This window comes from Chionomys nivalis, chromosome 1, assembly GCF_950005125.1.
Source record: "Chionomys nivalis chromosome 1, mChiNiv1.1, whole genome shotgun sequence".
In the NCBI taxonomy this organism is placed as follows: Eukaryota; Metazoa; Chordata; class Mammalia; order Rodentia; family Cricetidae; genus Chionomys; species Chionomys nivalis.
This window is the reverse complement of record NC_080086.1, coordinates 92669964-92684800: the sequence shown is the minus strand read 5'-3', so window position 1 is coordinate 92684800 and position 14837 is coordinate 92669964.

Here is a 14837-nt window from a genome sequence, read left to right as displayed (position 1 = left end):
CGACTAGGTGCTAGAAATAAAAGACACCCTGGCAGACAAGGAACTTGCAATTTCTACTTAGAGAGTCAAGGCACAAGGGCATACTTTATGGAGAAAATCAACATTGCCAAGTAATGATGTGCTTGATCCACTGTCAAATAGTGTTCCCACATAAATATGCTTGGAGAATTCAGCAGCTGAAGAACTCCGTCCTGATGGTAAACATGCAGGAAATCATGCAGCAGCGAGGAAGACCTTGAAGCACAACATGAGAAGCATAGCGTAAAGGGGCGATGGTGATAATACTAATGGAGGTTTCAGGATGGAAAGGACAAACTCTTTTGGGAAAGAAAGTAGATGATATAAATGAAAATAGGGGATGCATGGAGGAGAGAAGGAGTGTTAGGACAGCAGAGAGTCTTCATTATGAGAAGATAGAGAAGAAACATAATGATTGAAGAAGCGTGGAGGAGCCACTATCCCCCAGCACCTGGAGCAGTGGATAAATCTAAAGGGGACTAGGCTCAAGGCATCATAGAAATGCTGTGTCTTGCTAGAGGTCGTCAGTTCCTAAAGTGAATACTTAGGTTCAGTGTTTCCATAGTTGTAATCAAATGACGTTGCTGAAAATAGGCTTCACCTAGTGGCAACTTCGCTTTGCTGAGTCATCTGATTTGTCTCCACGAGGCTTCAAAGGGTCAACAATAGGGATGCCTTTCCATATCTCCAGCAACATTTCAATTAATTCAGGATGAAACAATCAAAAAACTAATTGGACAAAATAGCTTAAATTTAGCCTCCATCACACAGTCTGTAATAAAAATAATTTGGGTTAGAAAAGTTGCATATTGTGTAGTCTAGGAAAATGTATATGGCCCATTGTGGAGCCTAAGTTCACTTTGCATTTTACCATGCACATCTCATAGACAATGGCCATGGTATAGAGCTGAATAAATAACCAAGAAAGTGTCAAATAATGAATCGGAATGTGTTCATTCTCTATTAAATCTTTGTCATTAATTTAAGAATAAAATTACAAAGTAGCTCAAGAATAAACAAAAAGCAAAAAAAGAAAGGAAGAAAAGAAAAAAAATATTTCAACAATGGTAAATACATTTAGAGTACAGTTTTTTATAGCTATGTATGTTGAGGTTTGTTCACTAATACTTATTAAGAGCACACATAAGTTTATGAAGAGTGTTAGCCACTCAAAATAGCTGAGGCAATGTACAAAGAATTAGGAACAAATTTTAAATGATTTATTCAGTTCATATATAGATGCATCCTTCCAATAAATACTAATCTAGTGTCAATCATGAAGGAATATTATCCTGGCTCTTGGATACATGTCAATGAATAAAAACAACCGTTGCCTTTAGAAGGAGACAGAGGAAGTAAAAGAGCAAATCACAAAGCCATTTAGTGTTATATCAAGGAATAGCAAATTACTCAAGAAAGTAAAGGGTGGAAAGAAAGAGATTTTCAGAAATATGTTGTTAAACAAGATGGGCATGGAAAGCCTGTATAATATTCTAGAGTGGGTGAAGAAAACAGAATGAAAGAGATGGCCCCAAAAATGTGTGGAAAGAGATTACCATAGGCAGAAGAATCAGCCAGTGTAGAGGTCCCTGCAGGAGAATACAAGCTACAATCGATGAAGAGAAAAGCCTTTGAAGCTGGATCAAACAGAGGAGGGTGAGAGTTCCAAGTGGAACTCAGGAGTCTACCAGAGACTTGAAGACAAGGCATAGAAGAATCCGTTGCTTTTAGGAAAGTTGATATAAAAGAAAGACATGGTTTGATTTGATTTCCAGAGTATTCCTTCTGGCTGCACCAGGAGAAGCAGATCAAAGACTGGGACAGGGGAAGCAAGGCAAGAGCAGGAAGTTTCAGCAAAGATTGAAACAGACTGTGGGAGCTGAAACGACACTGGTGACAGGATTGAATGCATTGTGGGTAGACTATGCAATGAAGAGAAATTGCACTAAACACAGAGGAAGTAAGGAAGAGGAGTGGAGTGATTGGCTTGACCAGTTGAGCACCAGGTCTCCATGGGAACTGTGGAGAAGCAACACAAGATGAACATCTCGCTACAGAAATGGCATGTGAAGATGCCTGTAAAACAAAGTGGGCCTGTTAATAGGCCATGGTTAGAGGACCAGAGTTCCTGAAAGATCCGAGTTAAGGAGAAAACTGCAGTGGCCTTCAGCATGAAGATGTCTATGCAAAAGAACAGAAAAGGAGAACACATGTCTGAGGTGCATGCACACGGAAAAAAAAAAAAAAGGTAAAGGAAACCCAGAGTACTCATCATAAAGTTAGGAAACTGAATAACTCAGGAGGAGTTAACACCAAGGAGGCTGGAAATACAGAACTGAAATGGAGGGTTTCTCAGAGACGTCCCAGAGGCCAAGCAAGTGCTATGGGAAAGATACTGTGATAAATTCCAGCACCTACAACTGATAGATCAAACAAGACACAAACTGAGAAACGGTGACCCAGTTCTCCAAAGCAAGCACTTGGGATTTAGAGGGGAAAGTCTGGGTGGAGTGAATCTGAGGGAGCAAGGGAAACGAAAGACCAGAATCGTATGCGATGCAAAGAGAAGGAATGAGCTGGCAATAGGAGTCAGATCTTCTCCCCTGCTTTGTTCTGAATGGAAACTAACAACTTAGACCAAATACAAGCAAAAGTTCTTGTCCCCAACTGGACATGATAAAACTAAATAATGATAATGATAATAATAAACAAAAATCCTGAACTATTGACTAGAGTGGAGTAATACATGTAAGAGACGTTAAGTGTTTTGGAGACAATGTCTCATTGTGCCTGGGCTTTTACATATTAGGTAGCCCATCTGGTCTCCAACTCTTGATCCTTCTTGTGGCTGTACCTCCTACATTCTGAGATTCTAGCCATGTACCGTGACACCTGGCATAAATTTTATTACATGAACAGAACATAGAAAAATGAGCACTGAGCATGCACTCATATATTTGTATATGAATGTGTGTTTAGTGGTAGGCAAAGAGGCTGCCAACCCTAGAAGAGTAATATTTAAGATAGTACAAGCACTCTAATCCTCCTGGTAATCAAACTTCCATATTTATTGTTCCATATTTTTAGAAAATGAAAATTTTTAGATGCCAACACATTAAGGTCTCTGGAAAATGGTATATTTTGCTTGGTTTACTATATTTTATTTAAATAGAAATATCAGATGAATTTATTCCTTTTTTTGTGCATGGATATTATATTTTGGAACTTCATGTTTTTATTCATGTAGCTATTTACTCCTCAACTTCACTGCTACATACTACTCATTGTAGAATGTGGATGTACTACTGCTAATTTTATAATTACTGTACAATTTTTGAGATTTTTTTTCATACTTTGTTTTATAAAAAAACCTTCACTATGTATTTTGACACACAGTTTATGACATACTTCTGCTTATTGCTCTTGGGTATATATTCAAGAATGGAATTTATAGGTTCTACTTGCCTGTTGTTTGGTAATGACCTGTTGTTCTTCAAAGTCATTGAACTTATTAATTTATGCAGACTAAGAACACATGACCCCAGTTTCTGATTTATATATTGGAGATTGTAGTTTAGGGGAAATTAGATGCATCCATCTAACACTGATATGGTGATTCTCAACTCTCAATTTCATGCCAGTACTTGCTACTCAGACTACAATTTGATCCATTTTAAGGGTTTACAATGGCAATACAATGCCAGTTAAATTGTGTTTATATGGCTAATAATTATATGTAGCCATATTTTTATATCCCAGTTTGGTTTCCTGTTATTGCACTGCTTGCTTTTATTTTTCTTTCATGTTAACCCCTGGGCTTTTAAGAGCATTGTCTTCCTTGATGGTCCCTCAGCATGACCTGCTCTGCAACCTATACAACTTTGAAGCATAGTCAGGAAGAAAATCTACAGAAAAAAAAATGGTACTGAAATGTGAAACTGCCGTTTCCCATTATTAATTGGGATAGTTTCAACTCCCCAGAAGAAGAAGCCAGGATATGAGCCTTTACCCATGCTTACTGACATTGTGGGCTTTAAGTGCCATGTGTTTTAACTGAGCAGATTGACTACAAGATTGCAACCTTCTTTTGCCTTGTACTTCATCACTCCAAACGGTGTCATTCTCAATGCAGAACTGACAGGCACTCATGCCATGCCTTGGTTCTATATCCCCAATCCATTAGTATTGGCTCGGAGTCAGCTTTTTGAATACAAGATCAATTCTAATATAGTTACATTGACTTCTATGTCTATCAGAGAGTAGATAGAAAGTTGAGTGAGATCAATAAATTCCAAACAACAAATAAGAAAATAATACATGGAGTATGTGAGCCAGTTAGCATGCATGGATTTCTCTGGGCTGGTCATTGATTTAAATATAGGTAGTTCAGAAATGATGTGCCTGGGTTCAAATCTAAAGTGAAGTCAACCCCTCAAGCTGTGTCATGCTGACAATAAAATAAATGACAAAGATCTTTGTCCTTTTGCCCACAACCTTACTTAATTCCGAGTCTTAGAACAGGTCTAGGTCTTTTTTCCCAAGTGTTCAGGTTAAATAGTTTAATTTCATTTACTACAGAATGTGTGGTCATTTCTGCCTATCTTCCAGATTCCACCAGTTTATTTTATTCGTTTTTAATTCTGTGTCTGTCTGTGTGCCTTTGTGTAGGTAAGTGTGCCTTAGAACAGATGCCTGTAAAAGCCAGAATACACACTGGATCCTCGGAGCTGGAGTTACAGGTAGGTGTAAGCCACACTCTTTGCATACTGAACCTAGGTTTTCTGCAAGTATAGGAAGCCCTTGGTCTTGCTGAGATAATACCAGTTTCAAATTTCACAAGATGGTACCCCTCCCCACCTCAAGCCTAATGATATCATAAATTTATCCTTTCTTGCCTGCCTAAAAATTCTGGCTCTAGCAAATTTCTACCTAAGTCTATGCCTACTTTGTAGAACTTTCTCCATGTCTATGACTCTGGAGGTTCCGTGAACTAGAGGGTGCTAACACTTGCTTCTCATGTAGAATTTTCTATTTGTGCTGGCCACTTTCATAGTCAGGACCCCGGAAGGTCTAAACTGGGATGAAGCATCAGTGCACTTCCCATTCACGAAAGCATGCTCTCTGAACACGAGAAAATGCTTAATCAAAGATAACTTGTTTTTATGGATAGAAGCTTGTATTTATATATCTTGCTAATTCCATGCCCATCGAAGATATCCGGTCTCCATATACACACCCTTCTCTTCTGAAGCAGAGACATTGAGCCTGGCCACCATTTCTATGATTCTGTCCTGTTACTCTTCCATGCATTCTGAATGTAGAGTCAGATTGAAATGAATACTTGTTTTGAAACAAACAGCAACAACAAACTCTAGATAAATTAGTCTGTGCAGTTCTGGCTGAAAGATTGATGTCTTTTTTTTTTTTTTCTGAGTCGGGTGTCTCTGCATAAACCCGGCTGTGTCCTGAACTTCACTCTGTAGACCAGGCTGACCTTGAACTCACAAAAATCCTCCTGCCTCTGTTTCCTGAGTGCTGCTGGAATCAAAGGCTTGTACCACCTCTATATGGGCTCTCTTTTCCTTCTTAAAATCACATACTCATATGTCAGACACTGGCTCCTTGCTCTGAAATACCATTACATGCATCTTAAATCAGTCTGCTGAAGAGAAAATCGAGTTCTTGTTAAATCTTGGAATACTGAACTTGACAATTTAATGGAGATTATCATTATTAATGGAATAAACAATTTCTGTGAAGAAAACTCAGAGTATAACACTTGTGCTGTGCAGATAAAAGTCTTTTAATTGCTACTGAATCTTACAAGGGTGATACTATGACTGGGCTGAATATTTTCCCTCAGCAACTCCCCATCCGAGTCCCATCATGTTTTACCATGACTCAAACCCAAGAACCTGATTCAATCTTCAGGCTTTCACCCCCAAGCTTATCCCTTGTTCCAGGCAGTAAGTAAGCAACACTGGCAGTATCCCAGAGGGTGGGAGAATAGAAGGGTCAGTATTTCACTTCACCAGTTTCCTTTCTGCCATCTATATCTTGACAACAGATACTTTTTCAACTCAAAGCCTGCAACTAACCATAGGTATCTGACCCTGCAGCTCTAACTCTCCAAAGAGCCTGTTAGCCACTCACTCCCTGGCCCTTTCACACTCAAGCAGCGTACAGTGTTTTAGTGCCAGAGTGTTTCATGATCCATTATTCATCTTCCTTAAACCCACTCACAACTTTATAAAAGATTCCTTTTATTAAATTCCCACAAATGGCCCCCTTTGAGCATACCACGATGTTCTCTGGATCTCAAATATTACAGAGGAGGAAATTAAGGCAGGCAGTATTGAGCTACTCATTCTATGCAGACCATACAGCTAGAGAGCGGTACGGTAAGATTCACAACCTTGCTGTCTGGCTTTGCAATCTGCTCCTGCCACTACACTCTGCTGCCTCGGGGTCTGCGTGCCTCCAAATTTATCCAGACAACTGCCTTTTTAGCTTTAATATAGGCCTGCGATGTCTCTTTGCCAGAGGAAGTCAATAGTAAAGGCATCTTCTCTTGCCAGGAGAGAAAGATCACAGATCTATTTCAGAAAGGATGGGGGCAGAGTTAACCATGAGAAAGAAAAGGAACTCACGAGGCCAGGGTTTTCATATGATCATCTAGTCTTTACAGCTCCCTATTTGGCATATCTACAGCAGAGACAGACAGGAAGGAATTTAAGAAAAAACTAGACACAGCACTCGGTTAAAAAAGAAGGGGCCAGCAAGTAACAGAGTGAGTCAAAATCCCAACTGCAAACCTGAATCTTGGGCCAGTCTTTTGTCTGAACTAAAACCAAGAATGAGGCTGGATTTAACTCAGGAAGGAACTTGGAAAGGGAACTGTCACCGAGTTATTCAAAGTGGCTGAGGAGACAACCCACTGAAATCCTAGAATGAATCATTCAAATCATTCAATTAAGTCACAGTTAGATATATTGCAAGGCCTGGTTCTACAATCTAACTGAAAGACAGCATTATTTCAATGCCAGTGTGTTACATACTAATCTACAGAGCTTTGCAATAATCCTCTAAATTTTGATTTGTGTGCATGTGTGTGTGCTCATGTGCACAAGTGTGTACATATGTGTACATGTGTGTGCATGCATGCTTTGCATGTATGAGCATATATGTGCACGTGCATGTGTGTGTGTGTGTATGCATGCGTATGTGTGTACGCATGTGTGTATGTTTTCAGGAGGTCTCACTATATAGCTCAGGCTGTCCTGGAACTCAGTATATAGACCAGACTGGCCTTGAACTCACAGAGATCTACCTGCTTCTGCGTCTCAAGTGCTGGAATTAATTAAGGCCTGTATCACATTTGAAAGGTAGATGATAGGAGCTCCATTTGTCAGGTAGGGGGAGAAGGACCATATGGTGAAATGTTCTTAAAATCTGAACTTAAGTTGCCAACTAATGTACAAGAATGCATTTGCAGTGTACTTTATATGTATATGTGTGATGTATGTGTATGCATGTGTATGTGTGTGTGCCAGAAATATATTCATTGCTTTTGATTAAAGAGTAATTTGTAAGCCAAGGGCATAGAAAAGAAACTGTAAAGCTATTGAGATGGCTGCTCCAAAGAAGGAATTTTTTTAACTACAGACATATATATATATATATATATATATATATATATATATATATATATATATATATATATGAGAGGAGCTGCCTCTCAGAGACAGAGAGAAAAGAGGAAGAAATGGCAGAGAGAAGAACAGTCTGGCAATTGCTGGGTCTGTGGGAGAAGATAGGGAACATAGTAGGAGACTCCTACCAGTTATATTGAGACAGAAGGGCAGACTGGCTGAAACAGCCTTGGGTGAGACTCTGACCTCTTGTAAACTTGCTTAAGAGAGATGGATACCCCTTCAGGAGATTTTGGGTTTGAATAACAAAAACCACTTTACAAGATTTCTGGTTGGATGCTGAGATTTACTGGGTCAGAATCTAGTCTGAGCAATGTCCAGACTGCCATCTTAGGGAATTGGGACATGACAAATTTTTGGGTTTTGTTTGTTTGTTTGTTTTTTGTTTTTGTTTTTAAGACAGAGTTTCTCTGTAGCTTTGGAGTCTGTCCTGGAACTAGCTCTTGTAGACTAGCCTGGCCTCGAACTCACAGAGATCCGCCTGCCTCTGCCTCCTGAGTGCTGGGATTAAAGGCATGCACCACAACTTGACAATTTTAATAATCCAGTCCCCTAGAAAAAGTAAAAACATGTCATCTTGAGCTCAGTATAACTTCTTCCATTTCCGTAATGTGTCATTTTGACTAAAGTTTGACGTTATACAATTAAAACAGAATAAACTTGTTTTCTTTGTGTAATTCCCTTGTAGTAGTCGCAGGTAAAGTAAGAACAGAGTATACTTCCTAGCCCACAGTGGCATGTAATTAAAATAAACTGGTAACTCTACCAAACACTGTCGATTGCAAGATCTACCTGGTTTCATGTCATTCAAACATCTCTGACATTCTACAGCGCAAGAGTATGAGCAAACCATCTCTTCTCAATGACTTTCAAGTTTATTTAAGAAGAAAAGCCTTGATTCTTAATGGAATTCCTTTCCTCTTTTCCTTTTTCCCAGTCTTGGCAGAATAATCAGTAATAGAACAAACATTTTATTCAAATTCATATTGAAATAAAATATAGTTAAGTTAACAGAATTCAAGAAGTCCCCTCAGAACTTAGTTTTAGGGAACTCCAAATGACAAAACCATGGAATCTGCTACATTGGCTTTTTCTTGATGTGTAGTTTTTTTTTTTTTTTTAATCCCCCAGAGGTAGAGAGATTGTAGGCTTTTGCTGTTGTAGGCAGGACTGCTAACGGTGTTTACAAAAATGGTTGAGAAAACCCATGTCTGTCTGACAGCTTTTTACCACATCAATTATAAATGCATTTTCCCTTGGGTGGTATTATCTCTCGCCCAAGGAATTTTCCACTGTCCTAGAGCATTTGCCGAGGAGAATTGATTAGGAAGGCGGTTTCCCAGTAGATGGAAAGAAAGTGCAAATGCTCCCATGTGTTGGTGTTCTTGCCCTCGTAGCATAAGTATTGCAAGAATGTGAACAATTACAGCCGAAAAAATTCAAGCAGAAGTTGGTATGAGAGAATTGGAAATTTGCCCCTGCAGAGCGGAACAGACCCAGATAGGGGAAGCCGGAATATATCTCCCTCAGCAAAGCGATGCTTACTAGTGAGGGAATTAGTCTTCAGCCATCTGCAGGGGAAAGACGACTGGTATTTGTTTAAGGCTGGGGGTTGAAATTATCTGGATTGGTCATACCAAGAGTGCAGTGTTTTTTATTGTAGATGGTACAGAGCCTATTTGATTCTCTCTCTCTCTCTCTCTCTCTCTCTCTCTCTCTCTCTCTCTTCCATCCCCTCCTCTCTTACCCTCCCTCCTTCCTTATTTCTCTCTTTAATTATGGCTGTAGAAAATTAACTGAAAATATTAAAAAGATAAGTTCCTACAAAATGATTTTAAATGACTCTTAGATATTTTTCTCAATTATTTTTAAAACAATGTAACTGTTCAAATAAGTACATCTTATTTTCTTATTTTCATGGAAACATTTGGATTGTTTGATTCTGAATATAGGCAGTGGTGGCTCCTTTTAAATTCTTTTTACAGAATTTTATTTTACATTTAGCTTCTTATCAATATTTGTTAAGAATTCGATGACTTGCTTAACTTAAAAAAATATAGATTATGTGATAGACTTAGGGGGATGTGCAGAACTGTATGTAAGCAAAGGCATTAAAATTATGCATTTATTTTTTTCTGAAATTATGTGTTATGTGTGTGTGTGTCCTTCTGTGTAGACATGTGCATATGTCAAGGTATCTGACGAAGCCAAAAGGAGGAATTAGTTATCCTGGGTAGGAGCTACTGGTCGTTGGGTGCTTGGTGCCAAATTTTGGTTTTGCAAGAGCAGTAAGTGCTCTAAACTTGAACCCATCTCTCCTAGCCAAAATGATATTTTTTTTCCCTTTAAATCCAGTAGGAGCCTGAGTATAAATTTCTCTGCAGGAAACATCTAAAACTATGCTGTCTCACATAGTAGTCATAAGCCACTTGCTATTCGGCCACTCCAAATTGAGTTACAATATTAGTTTAGAGTATTTACTGAATCATAAAGAGGATTCAGTAGTTACTGAATCAAAAATAAAAAGGATGGAAATGTTTGTAGTAGTGTTAGTATATGTGTAAGGAAATATTTTGAATATATTTGATGAAATGAAAGGAGATGCTAAAATATATTTATTAGTTTCTTTTAACATATTTTCAAACCTTGAATTTATTTATTTTAATGGTGTGGCCTCTGTTATACTGAACGCATTCCAGGATAAGCCCACACACAAACTATACCCAAATGGCAGGGGGAGAGGGAGAAGGAGAGAGAGACAGAGACAGAGAGAACTTGAAGTTCCATGAGTAGGGAAAGATGGGTAGAAGTTGAGAGGAGTAGACATGATCAAAATACATTGCACAATACTATCTATAAATACAAAATATTACCTAAAATTAGTTTTTTATTATTAAATGTATATGCTCTTGCTTGCATGGGTATTTGGTGTCGTGGTGGCACATGTGGAGTTCAGAACACCACTCTGTGGTATCAGTTCTCCTCTTCCAGCTTTTCCTGAGTTCCAGGATTGAACTTAGGTTTTCTGGCTTTCATAGCAACTGCTTTGACCTGTTGAGATCATCTCACCGACCCTCTTCATTTCTTCCTGTCTCTGTTAACATTGAGCTATCATAGGAAGTTTAATAATATGTGAGCGACTCATATTTGTATCCTGCATTTTATTTCTATGGGTTCAATATTTGAAAATGAAGAAAGGGTTATATTAGATATAGAAGAACTACTACTACAGTGTCTACGGAGGCAACTGCGATGTATTGATAAGGAAGTGATCGTGAGCATTAGGGCAAGACATACAATTGAATGCTATAGAATATGAAACTTAGATATGACAGAGATATGTAAGTGAAAAAGTAGGGAAAGAACTTACAAATACAATAGGTGCAGAGAACTACAAAAGCTTACGTAAGCAAATGAGAAAAAAAGAAGGAAATTGTGAAATATAATATTTCATAAAGAAAGTATAATATTTGAAAAATAACTCTTTTGTCTTGAAAGCTGTACAATTAGCATTATACCACGGATCAATTCTGCACATAAAACAGCTAGAAGAAAGCTGTTATAGAAGGTATTTAGTCACTCTTTTTAGTCTTCTAGATTAAGAATATTCAAGCATTTTATAAACTGAAGTGTCAGTCATTGCTGCCACAAAACAATGAGTGTTCCTGCTCCAGGAGTATAGTCAGTGCATGGTTTACACCTATGCAGCAGCACCAAAGCTCAGTATACATGTGTTAGACTTCACCATGTGTGTTAGAGTATGTCTGCATGCACACATACACAAGCAGAGCTGGATTCAATTCACCCATGAAAGGAATAAACAAAAGTTTTTATATAAAATCTGTTGAGCTATCAGCTCCATTTCTAATGTGACCATCTCTTTGTCTTGTCATCTCTTTTTTTCACGTGACAGTGTTTTTTTTAACTCTACATCCTGCCTTTATTCTTCCCCCTCCAAAAGATCAGTCTCCCCAAGTCTCTGCTCTTCCCATGTCTTTCTCCTCATTAGGAAAGACCTTAAAATCATGAAGAACAGCGACTATTTCCCTGATAGACTTGACCCCAGTTGCCTCTCTGCAGACTCTTATCCAGTACCAGCCTACAGTCCCGTGCTCTCGCAGTTCAGTTTGCAGACTGCCTGTGAAACCTGGGCTAATTCCACTAAGCAATTTCTGTTCCCCGTTCCTGAACACAGTATTCACTCGTAGGCTTACTACCACTTTTTAATAAGATAGGTCCACCTGCATGTCAGTCATTTGGGTAGACAAATAAAAAAATGAGTTCCTTACTTTGACTGGCACATTAGGACTGCATCATTGAACTCCATAAGCGCCTGAAATTAGAAGCAAGTACTGGCACTACTCCATTCTGCCTGCTCCTTTTTCCTCTAGACAGAGCCCCCCCCCCCTTTTTTTGTTGCTTTGGTTTTTTTTTGTTTGTTTGTTTGTTTTTCCCTTTTTACCCCTGCTGGTTGTCTTTTCATCTTTCTACCTTTCCTCCAGTTGTGTGCATATCTTAACCGAGCTCTGGATTTGGCGCCATCTAGGATCTGATTCTACCAACCCCTAGGAGGGATATTCCTTAAGCAAATCAGGCTATTCATTGCCCTCACTGAAAGCATTTCTTAGCCAAATCACCTTCAGGGCAATTGAGAACTGTCTACATGATTCTGTGTGCCTGGCCCTGCATATCGTTAGCAATTTGCACACTCACACACTCACCCCTTGGGAGTGTTTACAGAGCCAACAAACTTCTTGTTGACTGCTAAATACATCATGGGACTATTTTTTTTTCTTTCTGGGGCATTTATTGCACTCTTTGACCATCTCTTCCTTACCACACACACACACAAAGACTAAAATGAGCATGGACTTTCCTTGGAAACTATTAGAAAATTAACTCTGATTGATACTGTACTTCCTCTATCCTCCTCACTCCCATAATGCTTTAGGCCTATAACTATTTCTTCACTTTCACAGTGTTTCAAAATATTTGGTTTTTTAATTTGCCGTAGATGGTAAAAAGTTTGAAAGTTGTCACCAGCTCCCAACATGCAGCAAGCATTTAATAGTACTTTTGTGAAATGAACAACCAGGAAAGCCAGCAAGGATTGCTCACACAAGTACTTTAAATTAGCGTTTATTACATTCTGCCAATAGTAAAGTTAGCACTTGTTTGTTTAATCTAAAGACTGTCTTCTATTTTTGCCAAGATATTAGTGTTAAGGTACAGATGAATGCTTTGTTTTTACTGGCGTATAAGGTAACATACAACAAAATATCTCAACACAGACTACCTAAGGAGACAGGCAGGAAAAGAGTGTGAAGACACATACCAGGCCATCTGTAGTTGTTTGGATGCTTCCAGATTATAAACTCAGTCAGTTGCAGTATGAAGGGTGAATGCAGGGTCCAGGTAAATGTTAGCATTAGATATTTGAGTTTTGCTGGAAAATCATTTTTCATTGGGTTGCTCCTTTTAAATATCATGACCAGAAGTGTCTGTGGGGAAATCAAAGAAACGTGTTTGCCTTTCTTTTCTTTGTTATGTGTGCTATCAGTTCCTGGATTGTGACACCGTGCCGCTTCTGTTTGGTGAGAATGGATTTCCTATGGGACCCCGAGGTATTCTTTGAAATAGCGAAGAAATAAATGGCTATCTCACACAATTAATTGGGGAAAAAAAGGTGTATGTTAAACTTACAAAATTCATACTAAGCACGTTTTAAAATCTAGCTCAAAATGAGTCTATTTTTTCTTTTGTTTGATAATAAAACTACAAACTACTACTTGTCTGCAATGAGTATCCAATGTATAAGGATCTGGATCTAATGACAAGAAGGGAATTCACAAGAAATTCTATATATCTTGTCCAAAAGAAAAGATGTTTAGACTGAAATTCCAGGGCATATGTAATCATAAATTGGCAGGTTTGATAGCTTGATGATCCCTTTTGTAACTCTCAATATGAAATAAGAACATTCTCGAGTTTCACTAAGAATAAAGCAAATTTAAAAAATAACCTTTGCTTTATGAAAGAAATATCTTCTGAAGTTGTGAACTTATCATTCCAAGAGAGCTTATGACTGTCTTTTGTATTCAGATGCTGCTTTAAAAAACCTTTATCCAATCATTGCAATGTTTGTTGTTATCATAAGAATGTACTAGGACATAAGAACCTTACAGGTACACAAGGACAGTCTAAGAGATTATGAAGAACTTAATGGGTGCATAAGCGATATCTCAGATTTTAAAATCACTTAAGTGTTGAGAATCCCACCTTCATCTACCTGTAACTCTAGCTCCAGGTCATCCAAACACACTCTTCAGGCCTCTGTGAGCACCTGCATGTACACAGCATACTAAAATTTATGCAGGAGCACCCACTAATAAAATTAATTTAAAATCTTTACTTTTTAAAAAAGATGATCTTATTGCATATACTGAAGAGGAACCAACGATAATAAAAGAATATTAGTTTCAAGAATGCACTCTACCCATCTCTCTATGAAGGCCAGTCAATAAAGTATACCAAATAACGATTCATCCAAAATGTCTCCTAGCCTCGTTAAGGTAGTATGTACAATCACATCCCCAATTTCCCCATGTAAAAATGCTTAAATCTAGGGCATAGCATACCATAGAGTCAAAACAAAATAATTTTAATATTTTGAAGTTTTCCAGTATACGTGTAGTGGGTAGGAACTCCTTCCAGAGCTTAGGTTGCTAGATGACCTTCCCCATATCCTTGTCCTCTAACAAATGGCTTCTTTTGACCGAGGAGCACCCACCACTTTTCCGGGCAGCAGCCCCATACAATCTAATGTTGCTAGATGGCACTAATTTAGGCTTTCCAGAGTGGCCCATGGCCAATTAGTCCAAGTGTAATAAAAAGTCATGTTCGAAAAACAAAAAGAAATCGCCACGGAGCCGTCTCCATGAGCAAAGCTATCAGGCATCCACGCTGGAGGGACGCCAAACCCAAGGAAAGAGGAGGCAGAAACGGCTGGTGGCGAAAAGAGAGGTGCCTGGCTTAAAGATGGAAGCGCTGGGAAGAGAGAGAGGGAGCTGAAAATGGGCTCCAAAAGCAATGGCTGCTCAGAGCTGA